The following is a 25,209-nucleotide window of genomic DNA, read 5'->3' as shown; positions in this document are numbered from 1 at the left end:
AAAAAGAAAATAATAATAATGCCGGGTCACATATTCTACTGCCTTGCATGGGTCTCCCGCGAGGATCACAGGTTCAGGTACAAGCGTGTTCTATGCACATATCTTCTCTCGTCCCACTTTCCTGTCCTGCTTTCAGGCTGCCCTCTCTCATCTATCGGTGACCCTTTGGCTCCATTTCAGTTACCCAGGGGGTCGTACATGTCGTACATGTCCACCTGCCAGGATAAACGTTGAGATGCAGACTCAGCTCTCTCTACGGCCTGTCCCACCGTGACAAGGGCAGTGCCAAGTTGGGATGGGATCGTATGGGACGAGAAGTTGGAAGTTGGAATCTCCTGTCTCCTCTCCACGGTCATCTGCAATTCAAGTTCTACATTTTGCTTGAATGTTTAAAAAAAAAAAAAAAAGTACAGCCCCACTAAACTAGGCGTTTAATGAAAACAGAACCCTGTGCTGGGTGAGGCAGCCCCGTGCAGGCAACGTGCTAATAAGGAGCAGACAGCCCAACATGACCCAAACCCTTTTCTTTTTATTATTATTATTGAACAACGGGACCCACAAAGGCACTCTGTAACTTGTTTCATAAGGACTTAATTTTGCTCGGCAATAACAGGGCCATTAAGCCTGCTTAGAGCGGGGATTACAAGAAAACAGGAATTGCTGCTTCCCTGTTCCCCCTGCCTTGGAGCAGAAACTCCTGCTGCCCTGACCCTGCCTGCCCCGTTGCCCCGCGAAGATGGTGGGAGAGACAAAGGCAGGGAACTCGCTACCTCTCACAGGCACCCCAGTGTGATACATCAAACCTCAAGTGTATTTACAACACGAGGCAGACGTGTACGTGCAGATATGGGGCCGAGGGGAAGCTCGATGAGGGTGCCATCAGGAGACCGCCAGGGTGGAGGAAGGGCGAAGGAAGTCCCATCCCGCGACCCGCAGGACCACTTTGGGACAAACACCGCCCCCACTGTAGACTCGCTGTGCCATTCCCCAGTGTGGACCTGAAATCAGGCTTGCTGGGAGGGGGCTGATCATTCTCGATCCCAGCCCTCATACCCCGTCCCCACTCCGTTCCTTGCTCTGTGTCTACCTGGGTCTCGCCCCAGCCCCCAGTGGGCTACGTCACTTCAGAGAAACAGAAAAAGGAAGACTTCCTGGGGTGAGGAGGAGGCTGAGGGGCATGCGATGCAGGCAGCTGGGCCCCTGAGAAGGACAGACCCGGCTGTGGCCAATGTGTGTCCCCCAGCTGCTAAGTATTCATACGAAATACTCCAAATATGAAAGTCCATAGGGACAGAAAGCAGATCTGTGGTTGACAGGAGCCGGGGGTGAGGGGGGAGGGAGAGACTGCCCGATGGGGACGGGTGTCTTTTGGGGAGGTGACATGTTCTAGAGGTAAATGGAGGTGATGATTGCCCGACATGTGAAGGTACTAAATGCCGCTGACGCGCACACTTGAAAAAGGTTAAAATGGTGAATTTTACGTTTTGTGCATTCTACCTGAAAAACCCCACAATGATTTATGACGCTTTCCTTGCCTGGGATCTCAGACAGAAGTGTAAGGTGTTGGCTGTGATTGTGGCCAGCCAACCCACAGAGAGTTCGATACAGTATAGTTTAAGAACAACAACATGGACCATTGAAAATAAACATCACCGAACATTAAAAAAAAGTGGGCCACTTAGTTGAAAAAAAATAATTAAAACCCAGCTGGAGAATTTAACTGAATAACTGAACCCTCGTAAGAGAAACTAAGTGCAGTGGACATGTGTTTAACCAGCCCCCCCGCTCACAAATAAATGGCAAAATGAGAAAAGGATGTCCTAATACATAAAAAAGACCTAGAAGTTGCCAACTGGATGCACACTTTTCTAGTGGCTGAAGAACTCAATAGGAAACGGATGCAGGGTGCCAACGGACAATTCCTGGAAATGGAAATGCAAGGATTTAAAATGTGGGAAGTTGCTTACCTTCACTCATGAGAGGATGGCTAGAAATGTAAGTTACACTGAAAACTGAGGAGGTGACAGATGAAGTGAGGGTGGTACAACGATGCCATGGGTTGGAGCTGGAGATGGGTGTCAGGTGTTCCAGGACACTTTTCTCTCTGATGGTGTTTGTAGGTGAAATGTTCCATAATAGAGATTAAAAAAAAAATAATCAGAGAACCATATTTCACCAGAATGGTGTCAATTCTAAAGCCTGATAGCTTCTCTGGAAGTGAAGGGGTGGGGATGGGAAGGGTCGTCCATGGCTCTACATGCTGGTGGGAGTGCTGTTTGGTGGTTTCCATGAACATTAAGATGCACGTTCCTTTTGGCAGCAACTCCTCCCAGCGAGAGGTTATCCATCAACACGCCTTCACATATGCAGAAGAGCTAACGCCCAAGGTCATTCATGCCAGCTTTGCAAAAACAATGTATCAATAATCACCCAGACCTCTGCTATTACCCCACCAGTTACTTGCCCCAGGGCATTCATTCCAACTTTGTGAAGACAAAGTATCAGCAACCATACAAACCTTCAGATTACCCCCCTGGTTACATGGCCACGGTCATTCATGGCAACGCTGTAAAAACAAAGTTATCAACCAGCATCCAAACCTCTGCGAATACCCCACCGGTTACATGCATCATGGTCTATCCCTACAGTCGGTCCTTTGTCCCTTTTCAAAAATGAGGAAACTAGCTCATTCTGTACTGAAGTGGAAAATCTCCAAGATATATTCAAAATATATTTCTAAGAAGACTGCGTTAAGGGTAAAATATACATGACATTCATTTTTGCTTGGAAAGAACAGAAGTTAGTAGGAGTCATGGTTACCTGTCAGGGGCAGGCAGGTGGGGAGCCAAGAATGAAGTGAGATTACTTTTTCACAGATCATGTTATGCTTTGGAGGTTTTGATATATCTGAAGGTGATAACGATACAGGCATTGAATGAAATACTTTTTACATGCAAAAACTTAAATAAATACCGGAGCGGCTGCTCAAGCTTCCATCCCGAATGACCCAAGGGCACATAAACCTACTCTCTTCTGTTGGCTCTGAAAATGGCTCTGTTCTCACACCTGGGGTCCCGCCCTGTGTGTGTGCGGGGGGGGGGGGGGGGTCCCGCCCCAATCACCCCCTCCAGGATGTCCCCCACATGATAGATTCCTGTTGCAGCTGTAACAAATGTCCACCATTTAGTGGCCTTCCCCCAGGACCCTCTGACCGGATCTTTGTGTACATGGCCATCTCGTTCCTGCATGAGGAATGGTCCCTGTGTCTCGCTCCATCTCATTAGGACCAAGTGTAGGACACAAAGGGATTCAGGGCAGACACCGTACTGGGGTGGAAGGCATGCAGTTACATTCATGACTCACCCATTCCGCCTCAGTCCCCGACTCATCCAGTGAGTGTCTTTGAGCTTCTTTCAGGAACTCCCCGAAAATGGATACATCTAACCTATGCATGTATGCCTCTTGTCAAGAATTCATGTCCTGGGTCCGAGCTCTTGTTATCGACAGAAGACAGGCATAGTAACCATCCACGGGACCCCCAGAAAGCATGCATGACATGGAAATAAATTATACAAAACGTGCCGCGGCGGGGGCGCGATGGGGGAAGCCTGCTCAGACTACTTTGGGAAAGGAAATCACAAACTACATGGTCCTTTCCATGCTCTCTCTCCGTGTGGGCGTTGCTGGGATGGTTTTGTAGCTTGGGCACATCTTGGAAAGGAGGAGCGACGGAAACACCAGCTTGTTAGTGCAAAGGTCACAGGCTGGGGGTCACGGCTCACACCTGAGGGGAAGGGAGGCGTGAGCGGCGTGCACCGAAGGAAATTCCGTCTGCTGGGATCTGGAGCTCCTCGGAAAAGAAAACAGGAGGACGAGGGCATGCTTGTTTTTCACTGGTACTTGGTGCCTAAGTTTTAAAGGCTGGAGCTTACCTGATTCTAGGAATCTATACGGAGGGGATCCCCTGGTGCAGCGGGGCGGGCAGGTTTGGCTCTTTTAGGACTCAGCCGATGCAAAACTATGTATTGAGGTTGGACTGTCAGGAAGATGGTGCAGCAGTGTCATCGAAAACCCACCTGTAAGGCGACTCCGAGCTGTACATGGAGCCACAGCTTTTGCCAGAAAAGGTTTCATTCATCACAGTCTGTCCAATGCACCCCAAGTTCACTGCATTTAAAAACTTTTAGTCGACTTCGTTGCAGTAGCGATTACCAACAGCGAATGGTACCCGTTTTAGGCGCACAGTAAGTCCATTTTGATGAATCCATAGTAGCTGTGCAATCATTAGCACCATCAAGATACAGATTATTGTCACTGACTTTCCTCATCCCAAATTTCCTGATTCCGTCTTGTAGTCAACCCCACCAACCCAACCCAGGCAACCACCCATGTGTCACCCCACGTGAGTTGGTATTTTCTAGAATTTTCCATCAATGGAACCACACACTACGTATATGCTTTTTCTCACCCAGCTTCTTCCACTCAGCATAATTATTCCAAGATTCATTCATGTTTTTGAGTGCACAATGAGTTTATCCCCTTCTGTTGCTGAGTCGTGTTGAACTGAAAAGAAAGAATACAGTCTGTGTACCCATTCGCCTGTTGATGGACATTCAGGCTGGTTCCAGCTCTTAGTTTTTGTCAACAAAGCTGCTACGAAGATTTGTGTACAAGTCATTTCATGTCCTTTACTCTTGGGTAAAAATCAAGTAGGGTAAATATCCAGCAGTGCAACAGCTAGATCATAGGGTTGGTGCCTTTTTCCTGTCATGAGAAACCATCGAACCATTTCCCAAGGTGGCTGCACCATGTTGCATCTCCGCCCAGCGGGATAAGAGAGTTCCCGTTGCTCCTCATCCTTGTCAACACTTGCTATTATCCATGTTTTTAATGTCTGCCATTTTTACCACCAGATAGATACCTTGTATTATTTACATATTTACTTCTACGTAGTAGGTTATTGACTACAAAGTTATGATGTTCTCAGAAAATATACTTTTGCATATGTTGGGGCATCTTGCTGTGGTTTTTATTTCCACTTTCCTGATGACTAATGATGCTGACTGCCTTTTCCTGTGTCCATTTGCCATCCATATGTCTTCTCTGATGAAGGATCTGCTCACATCTACGCTTTTTTTTTTTTTTCCTTTTTCAAAATTGAGTTATTTGCCATTAGGTGGTCATCCTGTGTATGAATCTGTCATCAGACCCATGTGCTGCAAATAGTTTCTCGAAAAATGTGGCTTGCCTTTTCGTTGCCTTAAAGGTGATTTCCAAAGACCAAGGTTATATTGTTGATAATGTCACATTTATCACCTTTAAACAAAAACAGTGGTCATGCCTTCTGTAATCCATGGTAGAAATCACCGCCTATCCAAGGGTCACGAAGACTTTTCCTCTTTTCTTCTCAGTTCTATTGTTTCACTTTTACATTTAAGTTTAGGACCCCTTTTGAAGTAATTTTGGGTCTGGTATGAGGTACGAATTGAGGTTCTTTTTTTTTTTTTTTTTGATGTCCAGTTGCTCTAGCACTATTGATGGAAAAGACCCTTGCATTGAATTTTCACAAATATTCCATACGTTGTGTTTTTTTTTAGCCCTATTTTACAGATTAAAGAAAAAGAAGGATTGAAGGGAATGATGTGTTTGGGTCCCCCCTCTAAGACAAGGCAGAGTGGAGACTTAGGTAGACGTGTTTGGGTCTTTGGGTCAAGAAAGACATGAGGAAGAAGATAGGATTTGATGGGACGTGGGCGTGGTGTACACACAGGGCAACGGGAAGGGCATTGCAAGTAGGAAGAACAGCATGAGAAAAGACTCAGAGGCTGGATGTGCAAGGTGGACCTCAGGGACTGAGAAGAGACAACTTCATGGGAGGTGGGTGCTCAAGGTTCCAGATGGCCACTGAGAGACAACTGATCCTTCGTTTATAACATACCCATGTGTTATTTGAACTTCTGTATTCTCAAGTATATTCTGACTGTAGGAATTGCAAATTTGTAAAAAAAAAAAAAAAATGCATTATCTGCAGAAGAGTTTTAGAAAAGCTCCCTGAAGATAAGGGTTAAGAATCTGACATGACATGTAATGTCTCCAGAAGGGATTTGGGAGAAAGGAGCCCGTACTTCCATCCCCTGGAAAGCAACACAACCTGATTTTTAAAATTGGGACAACTCAGGGAAAACGGAGTGAATTCCTGACTGTCAGCCTGCTCTGCTGTCCTGCGTGTGGTGGCCCTCAGCAAAGCATTATGACGTGAAGCATAAAACACGTTGAACATAATTTCCAAATGACAATGGGAAACTCGGAATCCTTGAAGAATCAGAGAAGTGAAGAAATCAATGAGCTTCTGGTAGTTCTATTTTGAATTTTTTAAGGAACCTCCATACTGTTCTCCATAGTGGCTGCACCAATTTACATTCCTACCAACAGTGCACGAGGGTTCCCTTTTCTCCACATCCTCACCAACACTTATTATCTCTTGTCTTTTTGATAATGGCCATTATGACAGGTGTGAGGCAATACCTCACTGTGGTTTTGATTTGCATTTCCCTGGTGATTAGTGATGTTGAGCATCTTTTTAGGTGCCTGTTGGCCATTTGGATGTCTTCTTTGGAAAAATGTCTATTCAGATTCTTTGCCTATTTTTCCAATCGTATTATTATTATTATCATTTACTATTGAGTTTTATGGGATCCTTATGTATTTCAGATGTTAACCCCTTATCAAAAAACGGTGATTTTGTGAGGTGACAGATGTCTTTAGTTAACCTTGCTGTGATTATCATTCACAATACATACTTATGTCAAATCACCATGTTGGGTTCCTGAAACGAGTACAATATTATATATCAATAATCTCAAGAAAGCTAGAAAGAGAGAAATCAATAAGCTTAAAAAGGAAACAGGGGATCCAGGAGATTGTTGGATGCAGTGTCATTTCATCAGGAGTTCTTTGCAGACATCACCACATGCCCCCAACTTCACCAAGAGTGGGTGTCACAAGAAAAAACTTCCTTTGGGAACCCTCCTACACTGTTGTTGAGAATGTCAATTGGTGCAGCCACTATGGAGGACAGTATGGAGGTTCCTTAAAAGTAAAAACAGAGCTACCATATGACCCAGCAATCCCACTCCTGGGCATGTATCCAGAGAAAACCATAATTCGAAAAGATCCATGCACCCCAATATTCATAGCAGCACTATTTACAACAGCCAAGACACGGAAGCAGCCGAAGTGTCCACGGACAGATGAATAGATAAAGAAGATGTGGTACATATATACAATGGAATATGACTCAGCCATAAAAAAGAATGAAATAATGCCATTTGCAGCAACATGGATGGACCTAGAGATTATCATATTAAGTGAAGTAAATCAGAGAGAGAAAGACACATATCATATGATATCACTTATATGTGGAATCTAAAATATGACACAAATGAACTTATTTACAAAAGAGAGATAGGGCTTCCCTGGTGGCACAGTGGTTAAGAATCCGCCTGCCAACGCAGGGGACATGGGTTCGATCCCTGGTCCGGGAAGATCCCACATGCCGCAGAGCAACTAAGCCCGTGCACCACAACTACTGAGCCTGTGCACCTAGAGCCTGTGCTCCTCAACAAGAGAAGCCACCGCAATGAGAAGGCCGCGCACCACAATGAAGAGTGGCCCCTGCTCACCACAGCTAGAGAAAGCCCGCACGCAGCAACGAAGACCCAGTGCAGCCAAAAATAAAATAAATAAAATAAATAAATAAATTAAAAAAGAGAGAGGTGGACTTACAGACATGGAAAACAAACTTAAGGTTACCAAGGGAGAAAGGAGGAGGAAGGATAAATTAGGAGTTTATGATTGACATATACACACTACTATGTATAAAATAGATAACTAACAAGGACTTATTGTACAGCACAGGGAACTCTGCTCAGTAGTTTTTAATAACCTAAATGGGAAAAGAATCTGGAAAAGAATAGATACATGTATATATAGAACTGAACCACTTTGCTGTACACCAGAAACTAACACAAAGTTGTAAATCAACTCTACTCCAATATAAAATAAATATTAAAAAAAAAAGTGAAGAAAGAAAGAAAAGAAAAAAGTCCCTTTGGTAGACAAGTCAGCCCCCAAACAGCCAAGCTTCCCCTATCCACTGCCCACAGGAGTCAAACCAGGTCCTGTAGGAATCTGACCTCTGATGGCTTGCCCTCTCTGCAGGAAGGCTGGACCCCGTAATCTCTCCGGTGTGTCCTTGCCCCAGCACCCTACAATGCCAGGAAATCTCTCCCAGCTCACGTTTATAGTGTTCTCATAGTTTAGGGCAGTTACATAAAAATATTTACAAGCTCTCAATAAAGAATTTATAACTCCTGGAGAAAAGCCTGTGAATTAATCCATACTCCCCTCGGCGGGAAAGGCACAGAACAGAGGAAATGACTTAATGCCGTTCCTGAAACCACCTAGTGAGCTGGTAAGAGCTTGTCTCAGATAGTTGACAGGGGACGCTGGAGGTCTGGGGGAACAGCTGGACTGCAGTGCCCAGCCTGGAGAGGATGCCCTGCTCGACCCGAGGAGATGAGACCCAGTGGTTCTCCAACACGGCGGCACCCTCCCCATGGAGGAGCCCGTTCATGGCACCTCCTCCAACATTTGCAAGTGCCAGGAATCTTTATTTTATTTTTTAAATGTTTGCCAGTCAAATCGGTCTAAAAAAGGACGTCTCATTGCAGTCTTGATTTGCCCATCAGGAACCACGTACAAAAATGTTCTTCGCAGCCCTGCCCTAAAATAGCAACTCCCTGGAAATAATCCAATACCCACAGGCAGGACGACGGATCCATTAAGTGTGGCATTTTCACCTAGTTATAGAGCCAACAAAATAAAAAGACGGCAGTGACGTGGTCTGGATGAATCTTCACAAGAGTATTTTCAGGGGGAGAAGTGAGTTCCGAAAAATTACACAGGGCAGGATACACTTTTTTCATAAAGTTAGACGCAAAACAGAGATACAGTAAAACTAGGTGACAAAAGAAACTGAGGAATTGAAGGTCCTCAGAAGCTGAGGAGGGTCCCTTTGGGGAGTGGTGGTCAGTGGGGGACCCACAGGGCTGGAAGAGGGCAATGCAGCGGGTTTCTGTAATCGTTAACTATTCTCGTTTTTATGACAAGTGGATGTGTCCACAGATTGCACGAGAGTATTGAAAGTCACCTCTTACAAACTAAAGTGTGCAACTACCAGATTGTATTGGAGTATTAAAAATAACTAAAATCTATCTCTTTCTGACTTTCTTTGTCACTTTGCTGTGCAGCAGAAAGGAACACAGCATTGTAAATCAACTACACTTTGATAAAAAAACCAAAAACAAAAACCCTAAAATCTAAATATAAAATAAGATATATGTGTACGCAGAAACCAAGGCTCCTGACCCCACTTCTTCTTTTTTTAAAAAATTTATTAAATTTATTTATTTTTGGCTGCACTGGGTCTTCGTTGCTGCGCGTGGGCTTTCTCTAGTTGGCGGCGAGCGGGGGCTTCTCTTTGTTGCGGTGCGTGGGCTTCTCATTGCAGTGGCTTCTCTTGTTGCAGAGCACGGGGTCTAGGCACATGGGCTTCAGTAGTTGTGGCGCATGGGCTTAGTTGCCCTGTGGCATGTGGGATCTTCCCGGACCAGGGGTAGAACCCGTGTCCCCTGCATTGGCAGGTGGGTTCTTAACCACTGTGCCACCAGGGAAGTCCTTGCCAACACTTCTGAGCCCCTGAGGATGAGTTAAAACAATCACAACAACCCTGGCTTCTGGAGCACCTGCTTTGTCTAGGAGAAATAGAAATGTGTCCTTTTGATCTGATTTCACAAAATCTCTTGCTTTTTTCCCTAAGGTCCTCTCTTTCTCTGGCACCCTGAACATCTCCACCTTTTGCATCCCCCATGGTATCCTCGTTAAAGGTCCCGACACCTTCACCTCCAGGCACTTGCAAATGCTGCATCCTCTGCGTGACCTCTCCTCCCCGAGGCTGCTGGGCAAACTCTTATTCACTCTGCAAACCGCTCCCCCCCCCGGACCTGACCCCTCCTGACTCACCTTGATCATCCTGTAGAAATCAGGCCGAGTTCTTCCTCCTGCGTTTTGCTGCCGCCCCCGGTCCTGACCGCCATCCCTGGGGCACAGCACCCTTCAGGTCCTCTCTTCCACGTGAATGTTCATTTCGGGTAACTTTCAGCTTGGCAGGGGGAGGGGGCTTCAGCTCACAGGTGGTGCATGGTTTTAGGTGGCTTTGCTTCTCCCAGGTGAAGAATCAGCCCGAGATGGTTACTGTCTGTGGTGAGAAGGCAGCACATTAAAAAGGCAAAAAGAAAGAAATGAACTGCGGGAAGGAGGGAGTACTTTTAGGCAGTAACTCTCTCTCATCTAATAAACGTTGATTGAGAACCTAGCTCGTGTTGGCCAAGGTCTCAGGGGAGAATTGGGAGAACTCACAAGGCAGGATAGGACAAAGGCCCACCTCACACGGATAATAATTGCTGCAGAGTTTGAAGGAGGGGTGGACCACCTAAGCCCATTGAGAAAGGCAGATTTTACGGTCAACGTACCCGAAAGGGCCGGCAGAGCAAGCAACTATACTTGGTGTATAAATAGAAATACTTAAAGGCATTCGTATTTTAGGCAAAGAGGTATGGAAGACATGCTGACTCTCAGATTGCCTTATTTCCTGGTGAGAGGACATGAGAGTTGCTTAAATTTCACCATAAATGCATCGGCGAAATCCCCTGCAGTGTGGCAGACTCCAAGGGAAAGATACCAGGACAAGTGACACTTTTACCAAAAGTTCTGCAAACACCCATCTCATCCAGGCAAGACCAGGCGATTCCAAAATATTTGGGAATGCTGCAATAATCCCAGCCAGACAAGCTGGATGTCAAAGATTTCCCGCTGTTTCTCTCTCTCTTTTTCTCCCTTCAGTAAATTGAGATTTCTCTATGAGCTCTCCAGAAACAACTGTCAGGGCCCCCGAAACTTCTCAGACTCTTAATTGGGCAAAAATAAAAATCAGCATTCCAGCCTCTGATTACAGCCCTGCACTTCATTTCGTTTCGTTATTACGTTGTCAGTGTGTGCTTACAGGAAACCGCATACGCGGGACGTTTTAAGCACGGGCATAAATAAAATCTGTTTCAGGTTAGCGAGAATATTGAGTCAGCTGACCCCCCTCTGTGCTGCCTCGCTCACAATTGTAACAAAATCTAGCACAAAGAATGTGAAGGCCGGCATCCTTTCGAAAGTTTACACGTGCAGCCACATAAATCGTTCTGGGTACGAACACAGGTAAATAAAAATCGAAGTCCAAGTGTATTAAATCCGCCAGACTTTATAAGAGGCAACTGTGGCCAGTTTCGGCTTCTAGTTTTGTTACCGAGTCCAAGCTCGCTCTGCTCGCGCGGGTCAGGCCATTAAATCGGAGACAAGGTGTTGAGGCAGGGATACGACTTTATTCGGAAAGCCTGAGGACTGAGTAGATAACAGACGAGTGTCTCAAAAAGACCATCTTATCGGGGTTTGGATGCCAGTTTCTTTTATAGCACAGAGACGGGCAGGAGATGAGGAAGTAAAGTAAAAAGGCCATACGTTTTGCAAATATCCCCTGGAATGGCCAGCCTCGGGGAGGGGATGCGTTAATTTCTTCTTTCTTGCAGCCCTCCGCAGGTGGGCGGGGTCCGGATGCTTCCCTGAACAAAGACACTTTGGTTTAACCTTCAGGCAGAGGGACAGGGTCCCCGGAGGCAGGCCATTGTGTATAGATAGTATCCTTTTGGTGAACAAAAGCAGCAGCGGGAAGCAAAGGTTAAAGTGAAAGAAACAGATCCAACGTGGAGTCAGAATTGGCTCTTCCCTCTTAACATTTTGAATCCTATAAGGAAAAAAAAAAAAAAAAAAAAGGAAAAGCTGGGATTCTAGGTCAGCAAGGATGGCAGAGTGTCCTTAGAACTGCAGACTTGGCGAAGCGTCTGTGTTTAATCCTCTCCGCTTTCTGTTACATTTTGACAGCAGGCATGTAGAAACCCTGAAGGATTTGACAGCTTTGCTAAATGGTCATCGGTGACCCTTTTCTTTTAATGGTGGTAAACTATGCATGACCTAAAATTCACCGTTTTAACCATTTTAAAGCGAACAATTCAGGGGCATTTAGTACATTTCCATCATGGTGCACCCCCCCCCCCACCTCTACCTAGTTCCAAAACATTTTTATCCTCCCCAGAGGACACCCCCTTCCCCATGAGCTGTCACTCCCCAGCCCCATCCCCCAGCCCCTGGACACCATGAATCCACTTTTTGTCTGTGGATTTCCCGGTTCTGGATGTTGCACATACACAAAGTAGGACCTCGGTTACGCTTGTGCAGGAAAAACTATTGCGTCCCCTTCCTTCCTCTGGCGTTCAGACCTGCCAAGGGTTGCAGAGAGACCCTTCCCTAAACGCCGTTCCATCAGGATGGGTGTCTCTGATACCGTCCGGTGTCTTGACCATAGGTTCAGCCTTCCCCACCTGGCTTGTCACACCTCCCCCATCCTGGGGACCAGACGTCTGAGGTCTAGGTGTCCCAGGGCTGAGCCCCCTCCAGGGGCTCCAGGGGAGGGTCCTTCCTGCCTCTTCCAGCTTCTGGGGGCTCCAGGCGTCCCTGGGCTTGTGGCCACATCCCTCCCGTCTCTGCCTCCATCTTCACGGGGCTTCTCCTCTGTGCCTATGTCTCTCCTCTTCTGTCTCTTAGAAGGACCCTGTCATTGGATGTAGGGCCACCCTCATCCAGGAGGACCTCATCTCAGACCCTTCACTTCATCACATCTGCAAAGACCCTACTTCCAAATAAGGTCCTGTTCTGAGGTTCCAGGTGGGCACAAGTTTTGGGGGATACTCTTCACCCCACAACACAGCGTAACCCAGGCCACACAGCTACCCTGTGACAAGGGTCTTTCCACCTGTTTGTTACCATCTTCCCAAAGCACCGATGTCCTTGCCTTGGATGCACCTGCTCTGTTTCTCCCCTTTCCTTCCTGCAGTGATTTCTCCCCCTGTCTGACAATCATCACAGCCTCAAAATCTCCTCTTCCCTGGGAGAATTTTTTTTTGATAAACACATTATGATTTTTTTTCTCATAGAAAAGCAGAAGGAGGGTGTGTGTGTGTGTGTGTGTGCGCACGTGCATTTGAGTGTGTGTTTTGTGGGTGGCTATGCGGGTCTAGGGGCTATGGTATAAAACGGTGTTCATGAGACTCGTTTGACAGGTTATCCTAGGAAAACGGAATCCATGTCGAGCATTGGAAAGCAGCATAATAAAAACGAATGACACCGAGATCAGCCGTTTTGATTTGGCGAAGGGAGCTCACAGGAGAGAAGAAATCCTGAGCAAATAGGGACATAACTGTCTTAGAACCAACTAACTACATAGAGTAATGGGGCAATTGATATTTGATTTTGATTGAGCTCAAGTTCATTGATTACAGATTCCTAAAGGTATAGAGTAAGCTTCAGAAGGTGAATGCACCACCAAGAAAACAAAATATATTGCAATCACAGTGAGTAGAAACAGCATTCAAAATGTTCCAAATCTAAATTTATTAAATACTTAAATTTACTCATAGAAACACAAGTGTGTTAAGAAATGTGAAACAACAGCATTTAAAAAATAAATAATGACAACACGTCTCACTCTGGGATCCAACAATCTCTTTTCTAGTATTCAGGCAACTGCTTTGAAAATCTATGTCCAAATGCAAACAAAGATGCAATTATGCACAGCAGCTTTATTCATAATGGCTGAAAACTTGAAGAAATCAGGACATCCTTCAATAGATGAATGCATAAGCAAATTGGGGTACATCCATGTCAAGGCAAGCAGAATATGCCACCTCAAAATATGCCTCTCCGGCAAAAGGATTATTTCAGTCTGATTTAAAAAATAAATAAATAAAAGGAATCTCAGGAAACTGAGTAGAGATTGCCCTTTCACGAAGGACGTTTACAATAGAGAAATCTCCATTTGTAAGGGTGTGTCCCTTTTTGCACCAGAAATAGAAGGATGGTTAAATCTCAGGTAATTCTTATCAATGGAGAAGTCCTGACTTAAACCTGCCAACAATCATATCCCTGTTTATTGTGCTTTGCATGATAACCTGCCATAACTGGCCTTCCCCCCTTCCCCCAAGGTCTTTCTTTTGTTTTTATCAGAATATGGTATTTAAGGTGATGGCTTTGGACATTTCGAGGAGCGACTCAGTTTTTCTGGCTAGCTCCCCTGTATACGGGAGGTATACATGTTTTTAAACTGCCGTTTTTCTCCTGGTTAAAAAAAAAAAAAAAGTAATGACAAGGCTAAATCTTCGAAAACTCTTCTTTCTCTCTCTCTCTTTTTTCGTCAGAAAGCAACCATCATCTTTTATTATTTCTGTCTGCCTCTTTGTAAAATGGAATTCTAGCAAACAGGTCTGAGTTTCCAACGTACACGAAACAAAGGGCATCGTGTCAGAGGAAAGAAGGGGGAAAAAAAAAAGATCATAAGGCAGCCAAGAATTCTAGAGGAAAAATGCAATTGCAAATCCGGTGTAAACGACATCGGAGAACATTTAGAACAGCGGCTCCAGGTTAGGGAGATGATGGGCGGCTGGAACAGATCTTGAGTTTTTGGTGATTATAAACACATGTTGTGGGAGCAGAGGAAGTGGATGTGCGCGGTGGAGACCGTGGCAGGGATGCAAAGTGAGGCGGAGGACGGAGCGGTGCCGAGCATTCTATCTGCAGATGCGTCGGAACTTGAAAGGATTTCTGAGGCGCTGCTTAAGTGGGTAGCCGACAGATGAATGATTGGAAAAGGAATCCGTGCCCTAGAAATTGGAAAGAAAAGAGGCACCAAGAAGAAGGCACGCATGGTTTCAGCGTCGCCGCCGCATATGAAAAGGTAATTTATGGGCCACGTAATAAAACATAAGACGGGCATCTCTTCTTTGGCGCAAGAGAAATAACTTCGAATTCTAACAACACCTCATTGTGCCTTGTGCTGGAAGGGGTGGGCTTTCTTTAGTAGAAGCGTTTGGGAGTTCAAGTCTTCAAAAGGGGTCCTATGAGGCATATATCTTGGGCATGGATCTCACTCAAGTTAGGCAAGTCCCCTCCTGCCTAGAAATGCACAGAGCCAGACACAAGGACTATGAGAAATGCCCGTGGGTCAGGTCAGACCCTCATCCCTGGTGTCTGCTGTACTTTGACAAGGAAAACGTCTCCCCTGACCATAGATGCATTGTCACGTCAGCACAAATAGCTGGGAAGAATCAGAGAGACCTGAGGTGTGAATCCTTCTGCCTCCTGCCAAAGCGCTATGGACCATCCACTGCAGTGATGCGGGCATGGAAATTCAGGTCACATCCACATAAAGAACTGAAGGGTGAGCACAGGTAATGCCATCCTCCGTGTTGGTGATGTCTGACCTCATTGTCACAAAGTGGCTGCTGCAGCTCCAGACATCATGCCCTCAAGATAGAATTCCTAACAAGAAGGAAGGGCATGGGCACAAAAGGAGTTTTCTCCCTGTTCCTCTGTTGTTTTTGTCACACACTCTCCCAAGTCTCAGTTTCAACCGCAAGGAAAGGGGTTTATCTCCTGGGGTGGGGGTAGGGCTACCTGCACCAAATCCGGTTTTTATGAGGGAGGGAGAGGGGGAATGGCTTGTTAAGAGGACAGGAGATTGATGGGGAGGAAAACTACACAAGGTCCTGACCTTCAAGAAGCTTCCTGGGGGGAGGGAGAAATGGGGAGTGACTGACTGCTAATGGGTCTGGGGTCTCCTTTTTGGGGCATGAGAATGTCTTGGAACTTGACAGAGGTGATGGTTACACACCATTGTGAATATCCTACCTGCCACTGAATCGTATACTTTCAAATGGTTAAGATGGTAAATTTTATGTTCTGTGAATTTTACCCCCATTAAAAGAAAAACCTTCTCTTTGTTGGAGGAAGATAACTTCACACATACATACATGCATGATACACACATATACATATATGCCTCTACAGATGTACGCTCTTTTTTCTTTTAAACCTATGAAATACACTTCTTTACGTCTTTTGATACAGCAGAACATTTTCATTAAAAAATTCCTATTATATGTTTCTTTCCTTTTTGTGAGCTGTTCTTATCATGTCTGGAAAAGTTGGATATTTTTTGTTAAGTGGTCATCTTCACATTTATAAACGTCACAGGGTACCATTTGGTGTGGACGTCTTTTCAAGGTATTTACTGTTTCTCTGTGGAACAAGTATAACAACAGAATTTCCTCTTCTTCCTCTCTGACCAGTGAATTTTAACCATTGATATTACCTTCCTTAGTGTCACTTTTGTGCTGTTAAACACACTTTTCTTATTTGATTCATGGGAGAAGAGGCAACTACTGAAGTATGTGTTGAACTTTCCTACTCTTCCTGGCTAAGTTTTGGGATTTGTCTCATTTTTTCATCAGCAGGGTGTTCCGGTCTGCCAGGTGAATTCCCACGGTTGGCTGTTATTTTCTCTGTTTGGGGCTCACCATGGGCTTTGCTCTTGCTTGCCTGGTCATCTCCTGGGTGGCCAGAGAAGTTAATCTTCTGGTCAAGAAGACCTCATGGGAGGGTCCAGCTCTTCCACGTTTACACCGTTTGTAAACTCAGCTGTGGCTTGAGGGATATCCCACCAGGAGGAACCCTTCCGCAGGCATGGCTGGAAGTTTACACGCACCTTGGTGGATGGTCCTGGACTCCTACCCAAAGCATCTTGTTCTATGATGCTGTTCGCCTCTGGACAAATCACCTCCTGTCTCTGAGCTGCAGTCTCATCTTGCAAAATGCAGGTGTTCGTAAAGTTCTCACAGCTTTGTGTGAGAATCAAAAGATAAAGGAACATGTGTGATTAATGCAAGCCATGGAAAAGAAATACACAGGTGTCAGTGGTCAGTATGACAACTTTTCAGTAGTCGAGGTGTGTGCTAGCCAGGATGGTGCCCACCAGCCACGGGGGGCTATTTATATTAAATTAACTGAGCTACAATGACATGAATTTTTAAAAAAATTTATTCTATTGACGTATAGTTGATTTACAATGTTGTGTTAGTTTCTGCTGTACAGCAAAGTGATTCAGTTATCCAGATATACAGTCTTTCTCATATTCTTTTCCATGATGGTTTATCCCAGGATATTGACTATAGTTCCGTGTGCTCTACAGTAGGACCTTGTTGTTGATCTGTCCTATATATAATAGTTTGCATCTGCTAACCCCAAACTCCCAATCCATCCTTCCCCCTTAGCGACCACAAGTCTGTTCTCTGGGTACAATGACATGATGTGAAACTTCCAGATCCACATTCTCACGAGCCCCATTCAAGGGCTCTAGAGCCACCTGGGGCTGGTGGCAGCCATACTGGGTGGCAAGGACTTAGAGCATCTCTGTCATGGCAGGAAGTTCCATGGAGCTGGGACTTACTGAATTCTGCTGTGGCGTGAAATGGAACAGAATCCTGCTGGAGAAAACTTTCCTTGACTCTGTGTCTCCTTGAGTGGACTTTGTCGGGACTTGGTTCCTGAAAACTTCAACAGAGATTCCCTTACAAGGAAAAAAAATTCTTCAGGATGGGAATCTCCAGTGAAGAATGGGAGGTTAGCCAAATATTAAAAATTGGTAGGAAAAGTTTACAATGTTGTGTTCGTTTCAGGTGTACAGCAAAGTGTTTCAGTTATACAGGTACATATATTCATTTTTTTAAGATCCTTTTCTCATATAAGTTATCACAGAATGTTGGGTAGAGCTCCCTGTGCTCTACAGCAGGTCCTTGTTGGTTACCTGTCTTATATATAGTAGTGTGCATGTGTTCCTCCCAAGCTCCTCAGTTATCCCCCTCTCCACATTTCCCCTTTGGCAACCATAAGTTTGTTTTCGATATCTGTAAGTCTGCTTCTGTTTTGTAAATATGTTCATTCGTATCTCTTAAAAATTAGATTCCACATATGAGTGATATCATATGATATTTGTAGTATTTCTTATAGAATTTTCAGCATTAAAAGTAGGAGAAAAGAAAAAAAAAAAAGAAATTTTACAGAAACAGACTCAGAGACAGAGAGAACACACTTGTGGTTGCCAAGGGGGGGGGGGAGGGGAGGGATGGAGTGGGAGTTTGGGATTAGCAGATGCAAACTAGTATATGTAGGATGGAAAGACAACAAGGTCCTCCTGTAGAGCCCAGGGAACTCTACTCAGTATCCTGGGATAAACCATCATGGAAAAGAATATTAAAGATTTTGTATCTATGTATAACGGAATCCCTTTGCTGTACAGCAGAAATTAACACATTGTAAATCAACTATGCTTCAATAAAATTTTTTTAAAAATTAAGAAAGTTTAAAAGACATTCTTTTATCACATATATATGAATAATGTATACCAATTATATAAAATATATATTAATATATTAATTAATACATTCATAGTATGGATGTATAGTATATTGTATATTAAATTATATATTCAGGGACTTTCCTGGTGGTGCAGTGGTTAAGAATCTGCCTGCTAATGCTGGGGACACGGGTTTGAGCTCTGGTCCGAGAAGATCCCACAGGCCGCGGAGCAACTAAGCCTGTGAGCCACAACTACTGAGCCCAAGTGCCACAACTACTGAAGCCCACGTGCCCTAGAGCCCGTGCTCCGCAACAAGAGCAGCCACCGCAATGAGAAGCCCGTGCACCACAATGAAGAGTAGCCCCTGCTCGCCGCAACTAGAGAAAGCCTGCGCGCAGCAACAAAGACCCAAAGCAGCCAAAAAAAAGAAAGAAATTATATATTCATACATCATATACATCAAACATATAAATATGTATAAATGTATATAATATATGATTTATTTCTAAAGAAGGTAGCCATTTATCTAACAAAATATTTAAAAGCTTTGGTTTTTTTTTCTTTTTTTTAGCCTTTTTTTAGCCTTTTTTTAGCCTGCACGACTTTATGGGATCTAGTTTCCTCACTAGGGATTGGACCCCGGGCCCAAGGCAGTGAAATCTCCGAGTCCTAACCACTGGACCACCAGGGAATTCCCTTAAAAGTATTTTACGAGCTGATAAAGTAAGTGGATAAAATCAGCAAACTGAAAGCAAATTTGGGTTCCTAGGAAAATCATCTCAGTTGATTTCTTTTTCAATTAGGAGTTTATTTTTTTAGGGCAGTTTTAGGTTCATACCAAAATCGGGAGGGAGGTACGGAAATATCCCACGTACCCCCTGCCCCTGCACGCTCACGACCTCCCTCATTATCCACATCCCCCCAGAGAAGGACATGGGTTAAAGCTGAGGAATCTCCAAGGAGATGTGTCATCACCCGGAGTAGCAGGTTCTGGGTATCAGGGCTCACGCTTTGTGTTGTATATTCTGTCGGACAAATGTATGGTGACAGAGACTCTGATCGCACAGAGTAGTTTCTTTGTGCTAAAGTCCTCTGTGCCCCACCTACGCATCCCTCCCTCTCCCTCTTGAAGCCCTGACAACCACTGATCATTTTACTGTCTCCAGAGCTGTGCCTTTTCCCAGGATGTCCTAGAGCTGGAATCACAGTCTGTAGCCTTTTCAGGTCGGCCTCTTTCACTAAGTCGTACGCATTTCAGTTCCTCTATGTCTTTTCATGGCTCGACAGCTCCTTTCCTTTTAGTGCTGAATAATATTCCATTGTCTGACTGCCCCCCAGTTTATCCATCACTTACTGAAGGACATCTTGGTTCCTTCCAAGTCTTGGCAATTAGGAACAAAACTGCTGTAAACATCCATGTACAGGTTTTTTTGTGTGGACACTAGTTTTCGACGCCCCTGGGTAAATACCAGCAAAATTGATTGCTGGGTTAGTAATTTTTTTTAGCCTACAAGAGAAAATGTACTGCACGAGACAGATTCCAAACTACTGTATCTTGACGTGTTGAGGGGCAATTTTTCAGATGGCCTGCTGGGGTATTTTAGTGTTGAAAACTCATTTTCTGTGAAAACTCCTTGCCATCTGCCTGATTTCCTACTAAACTTCAAGCTGGGTATATAAGTTCAGAGAGAGAAGACGGGTGTTAAATTGTTCTGAGGCGTGATGTTCTGCAGGCTGAAGATGAAAGAGATTAAGTGTGTAACCTGTGATGTTAAATACAAATGTGAGAATTTTTAGAGCAGATGCTAAAAGTGAGAGAGAGGGGGAATTACTTTCAAACTGTTAAAGAGGGGGAGAAGAGTCAACTAAACCAAAAGATGGCAAGAAATGAGAAAAAATATAAAAAGCAGAAACGTTGTGGAATACAGAATACGATTGCAGGGAGAACATCGAGACATCACCGTAAATGGACTGAAATCTCCATTCTAGACTGGATTAAAAGTAAAACAATAAACCAGGTCGATGCTCTTCGCAAGTGGCCTCCCTAAAATATAAAGACACAGAAAAGTGGAGAATAAAATGATGGAAAAGCTAATACCAACTAAAAAAAAAAAAAAATCCAGGAGTAGCTACATCAATAGGAGACAAAACAGAATTTTAAAGAAAAAAAATGGGTGAGAAGAGATAAAGTCACAGCCAGATTATAAACATGTCAATCAGGGGGAAGATGTGACAATGCTATACCTGTATGGCACTTAATGACACAGCCTCATTTGTGCTCATAAGGCAAGACAAAAATTCACAAATTGCCGTCCACAGCGAGAGGTGCTAGCACATCTCAATTTGTCATTGATCGTTTAAGCAGACAAAAGAAAAAAAATTAGGAAGTCGCACAATATAGAAACAACAGCATTGAAATCCCGACATAACACACACAGAGCACAGATGCTCCCGGAAAGTGGAAAATGCAGATTCTCCCCAGCCCCGCCAGGAGCTTAACCACATCTGCAAAGACCTTTGTCCCAGTGAAGGCCCGTGTGCAGGTCCCACTGCACCTGCATTGGGTGGGAGGTGGGGGACATGCTCTAACCCCCTACAGCTGGCGATTTCAGACCAATGACTGTGTTTACAGAAACGGACACACGTGATTTTGCACCCTGCTTTTTCTTGCCAGTCAATGGATTGTAACCATGTTCCTATGTTTGATGTGCACACAGCAGTGTTTCCAAAAACGGGTTCCATGAACCGTCAAGAATCCTAAGTAGATGTCGGGGGAAAGTAACAAAATCAAAAATAACTGTTTTTTTGAGCAAACGGTTGGAGGAAGGCTGGACCCTAAAGGACTGTGCGGGAAGCCCAACCTGGGAGCTTCTGAGGGACCCTCAGGTGGGGTGTATAGGATTCCCAGCTCTATTATCGGAGCCCATCCCACATAGATTGTACTTGGGGTGGGGACATCCCAGGACACGTTTTGGAAAAGCATTGTGGTCTGCAGCGTTATTCTTGCTGGCTGTGTGGTCCTCTGTTATGAGGATGAATGATTTATTTAATCCAGTGTAAACACTGAGGATGTTTGAATGTTTCCCTGCTCTGAGAGATACTGTGATAAGCACGTTCTTACAAAGATGTTTGCAAACTTGCAGAATTGCTGCTCTGTCCTGACGTTGGTTGCGACTCATTTTCTCAGAATTGTCCAGGAAGCTTAAAAGGCTCTAACATAACCTCTGGCCCCTGGGAATCCCTAGGTGGGAGCAAAGGTCTCACCTCCAGGACATACCCGGGGAGGGAGACCCCGGCTGCAGGATCCTGCTGTCTCCAGGTGGCCATGGGAGGTCCGGGGCAGGAGGTTCGGGATTTTTTCCAACACGTACTTTGATGTGGATGAACCTTGAGGTCATGAGGCTTAGCGAAAGAAGCCAGACACAAAAGGACACTTAGTGTGCGATCCCACTTATAGGAGGTCCCCGGAGTCATCAAAATCATAGAGAAAGAAAGTAGATGGTAGGGGCCAGGGGCTAAGGGGCGGGGGATGGGGAGAGAGTGTTTAGTGGGCTCACAGTCTCATTTTGGGAAGATAAGAAAGTTCTGGAGATAGATGGTCGGCATGGTTACACAACAATGTGAACGTACTTAACGCCCCTGAACGGTGCCCTTATAAACGGTTAAAATGGTAAATTTTATATCTGTATTTAACCACAACAAAAACACTGAAAAAAAAGAGCACACTCTACCTTAAGAAAACAACAATTTGAAGGAAGAATAAATGTCAATTTTAAAGATTTGATTGCAATTCAGTAAAAAAAAAAAACAACTTTATGTATGAACTAATATCCCTACTTACCAAAAAAATATGAAAACCTGGTACTCTGGATTCTGTTGCATAATTAGATTTTAAAGGAAAAATCCCAATGGTCATGAAGAAGGACCTACATGGAGAGGCTCAGGTTCTGTTGCTTGTCACAAGCATGGGCTGGCACTGCTGATTTCAGTCTACTGAGTAAATGCAAGAACAGAGAGTCGTAAGGTTTGGACACGAGCTGCAGAGAAGAAAAGAGCAACCTCTCTACTCTCCCAGTGGTCCCCTTCCATCCACCCCCAGCCCATCCCTGGAGGGGACCTGCCTCTGCCAGTGGTCTCCCATCCATCCACCCCCATCCCATCCCTGGAGGGGACCTGCCTCTGCCAGTGGTCTCCCATCCATCCACCCCAGCCCATCCCTGGAGGGGATCTGACTCTGCCAGTGGTCTCCCATCCATCCACCCCAGCCCATCCCTGGAGGGGACCTGCCTCTGCCAGTGGTCTCCCATCCATCCACCCCAGCCCATCCCTGGAGGGGATCTGACTCTGCCAGTGGTCTCCCATCCATCCACCCCAGCCCATCCCTGGAGGGGACCTGCCTCTGCCAGTGGTCTCCCATCCATCCACCCCCATCCCATCCCTGGAGGGGACCTGCCTCTGCCAGTGGTCTCCCATCCATCCACCCCAGCCCATCCCTGGAGGGGACCTGCCTCTGCCAGTGGTCTCCCATCCTTCCACCCCCAGCCCAGTGCGGAGTTGGCAGCAATGACAGTAGCCAGCTGGATGGACGAGGAAAGAAGAAGCATAACCACTGGTTCCAGTTCCATTTCCTGTTTTCTGTCCTGAAGCTTCTCTACAGGGAAAATGGAGGAGATACTTCAAAGTGCATAGAATTATGAAGCTTTATCTTAGACCAGAGGAGACATTTAAATGTCCAAATAGTCCATTTATCATGCATCAGCCTTGGAAAGGAAGCAGTCGCCAGAAAGGACCCTGAAGGCGGAGGAAACTTCGGCCTCTCAGCAAGGCCAGGCATTTAATACATGGATTCAGCTTTCTTAACACAAACTCTCAGAGACAGTGGGTGTTTTCACATTGTTTGTTTTCCAGTTTTCCTAAATTTTCTTCTAAATGACATGACTCTTTGGGAGTTCGCACCACACCATTTAAAACATCCAGTATTTACGATCCATTTTAAGATGAGACAATGCTTCCTCCTTTACTTTCTTGGTTTTGAGTAGTTCTTTTTTCAAAATATTGCGTGTTAGTTGTTCTCTGAGATTTGTTCCCCTCCTGACCCCTTCAACATTTGGGGTCCAACAGATGTTCTTTTCCCTGGGTGTTCAAGGTGAAACCCGAGACAAGTCATGCTGGTCTCTGCTCCCAATCACTCAAGCCTCTTGAGAGGATGGAGAGGTATGAATGGTTATCCACAGGACATTATGATGGCTTCAGAAACTCAGGGTCTACTCAGGTGGAAGGAATTTAGCTCAGCTTTTCCTCAAGTGTGTCTGCCGTAGCCAAAACGATGTTGGCTAAGTGCCCGTGAAGAGTGACTGTGAAATGCAGGAAATCTTGCACATACAAGTGTCTATTCTGGTCTCTGGATTGAAGCGCCTTTTTATGAGACGTTCCTCACTCACGGGTCTGCCAGGGCAGAATAGGTTGCCCCCCTGGAGATGCCCACGGGAGACGGGACATCCCCCATGAGGCCCACGGCCTCAACCTGTTTCCACCAGTGCTTACCTTTCAACCTCAGAACAAGAAAGCTGGTCAAAGAGACTCACATCTCCCCACTTAGGGAAATTCCTTGGAGGGTGGGGCTGTGTCCACAGAAGGGCCACCAAGTCTGGGTTCCAGGGGAGGTGTGATATCTTCGTGGAGAGCCAAGTGGTCATGGGGTTCGCTGTTCCAATAGGCAAGGGAAATATGAAACTGCGGTGTTCCCTTGCTTGACCTCCCACGTTCGGCTTCGGGAAGGCTCCCAGGACAGCCCCAGGGAGCCTTGGCTGGCTTGGCTGAGCTGCCCAAAACCTCGGTAACTTGGCTCCCATGGTAGATCTCACACCTTGCTGAGAAGGAGCCCGCCCTCCTGCCTCCCTGATCGGACTCCGTGCTCAGCCCATTTCATCCTCATCTTCTTGGTTTTTGTTTCTTTCATGGCATGAGTATTTGGGGCTGATGGAAACAGAACCTGATGGAAAAGGAACTGGTGTAAAAGACAAAAACAAAAACACAGAACAATCAGACAAATCAGTAATGGCAAGGACCCAATGAGTGACCGATGCCTCCAACCGAGGATGGAGAGGAATCGAGAAATTGGGGTATGTCTTTGGGGTATGATGAGGTCACACACCCAAAGCCCTCCCAGGGCATGGAGAATGAGAGGGTGAGAGAGACCCCACTGCTGGTAGGACAAGTACCCATGCTGGAGACAGTTTGTAGGTAGTCCCAAAGTCCACACCTGCTGGCACCCAGCGACCTCACCAGCCACATTTGAAATGCCCAGGGAGGAAGACCATGGGAAGAAAGACCAGCATCATGAGATGCAAATGGATTGAGGGCTGAGGGAGGCTCCTGACGGAGAAGGAAGCTGCCCTCTCCTTGTGGACAGGCAGGAAAGACCTTGGCGATATCAGAGACCAGCCCAGGAATAAGGCAGCGGGTTTGGAAATTGTTCAGATAATGGCCTAGCACAAGCACAAGGCAAGAGAAACAGGGAGACAGGGTGTCTTGTAGGGGGAAAGCCTTTTCAGCACAATAATCTCCAAGCTCAGCTCGGGGACAACGAGGATGGTAGAATCCACCCTGATCTTCAAAGCCACCCAGCTATTTATTCACAGGTCCCTGAAGGTTCAGAGCAAAAGTTGGCATGTAACTCACGCCACTAAATGACTTAAGACCTTTAAGCTGGTCTTCTCTTCCCAGTATGGAGAGCCCTCCCTCCCAGTGGAGTGAATAGTTCATGATCAGAACAGATCTGTAACATTTTTAGTGCAAAA

This window comes from Eschrichtius robustus, chromosome X (genome assembly GCF_028021215.1).
Source record: "Eschrichtius robustus isolate mEscRob2 chromosome X, mEscRob2.pri, whole genome shotgun sequence".
Taxonomy (NCBI): Eukaryota; Metazoa; Chordata; class Mammalia; order Artiodactyla; family Eschrichtiidae; genus Eschrichtius; species Eschrichtius robustus.
Note: the sequence above shows the minus strand (reverse complement) of the source record.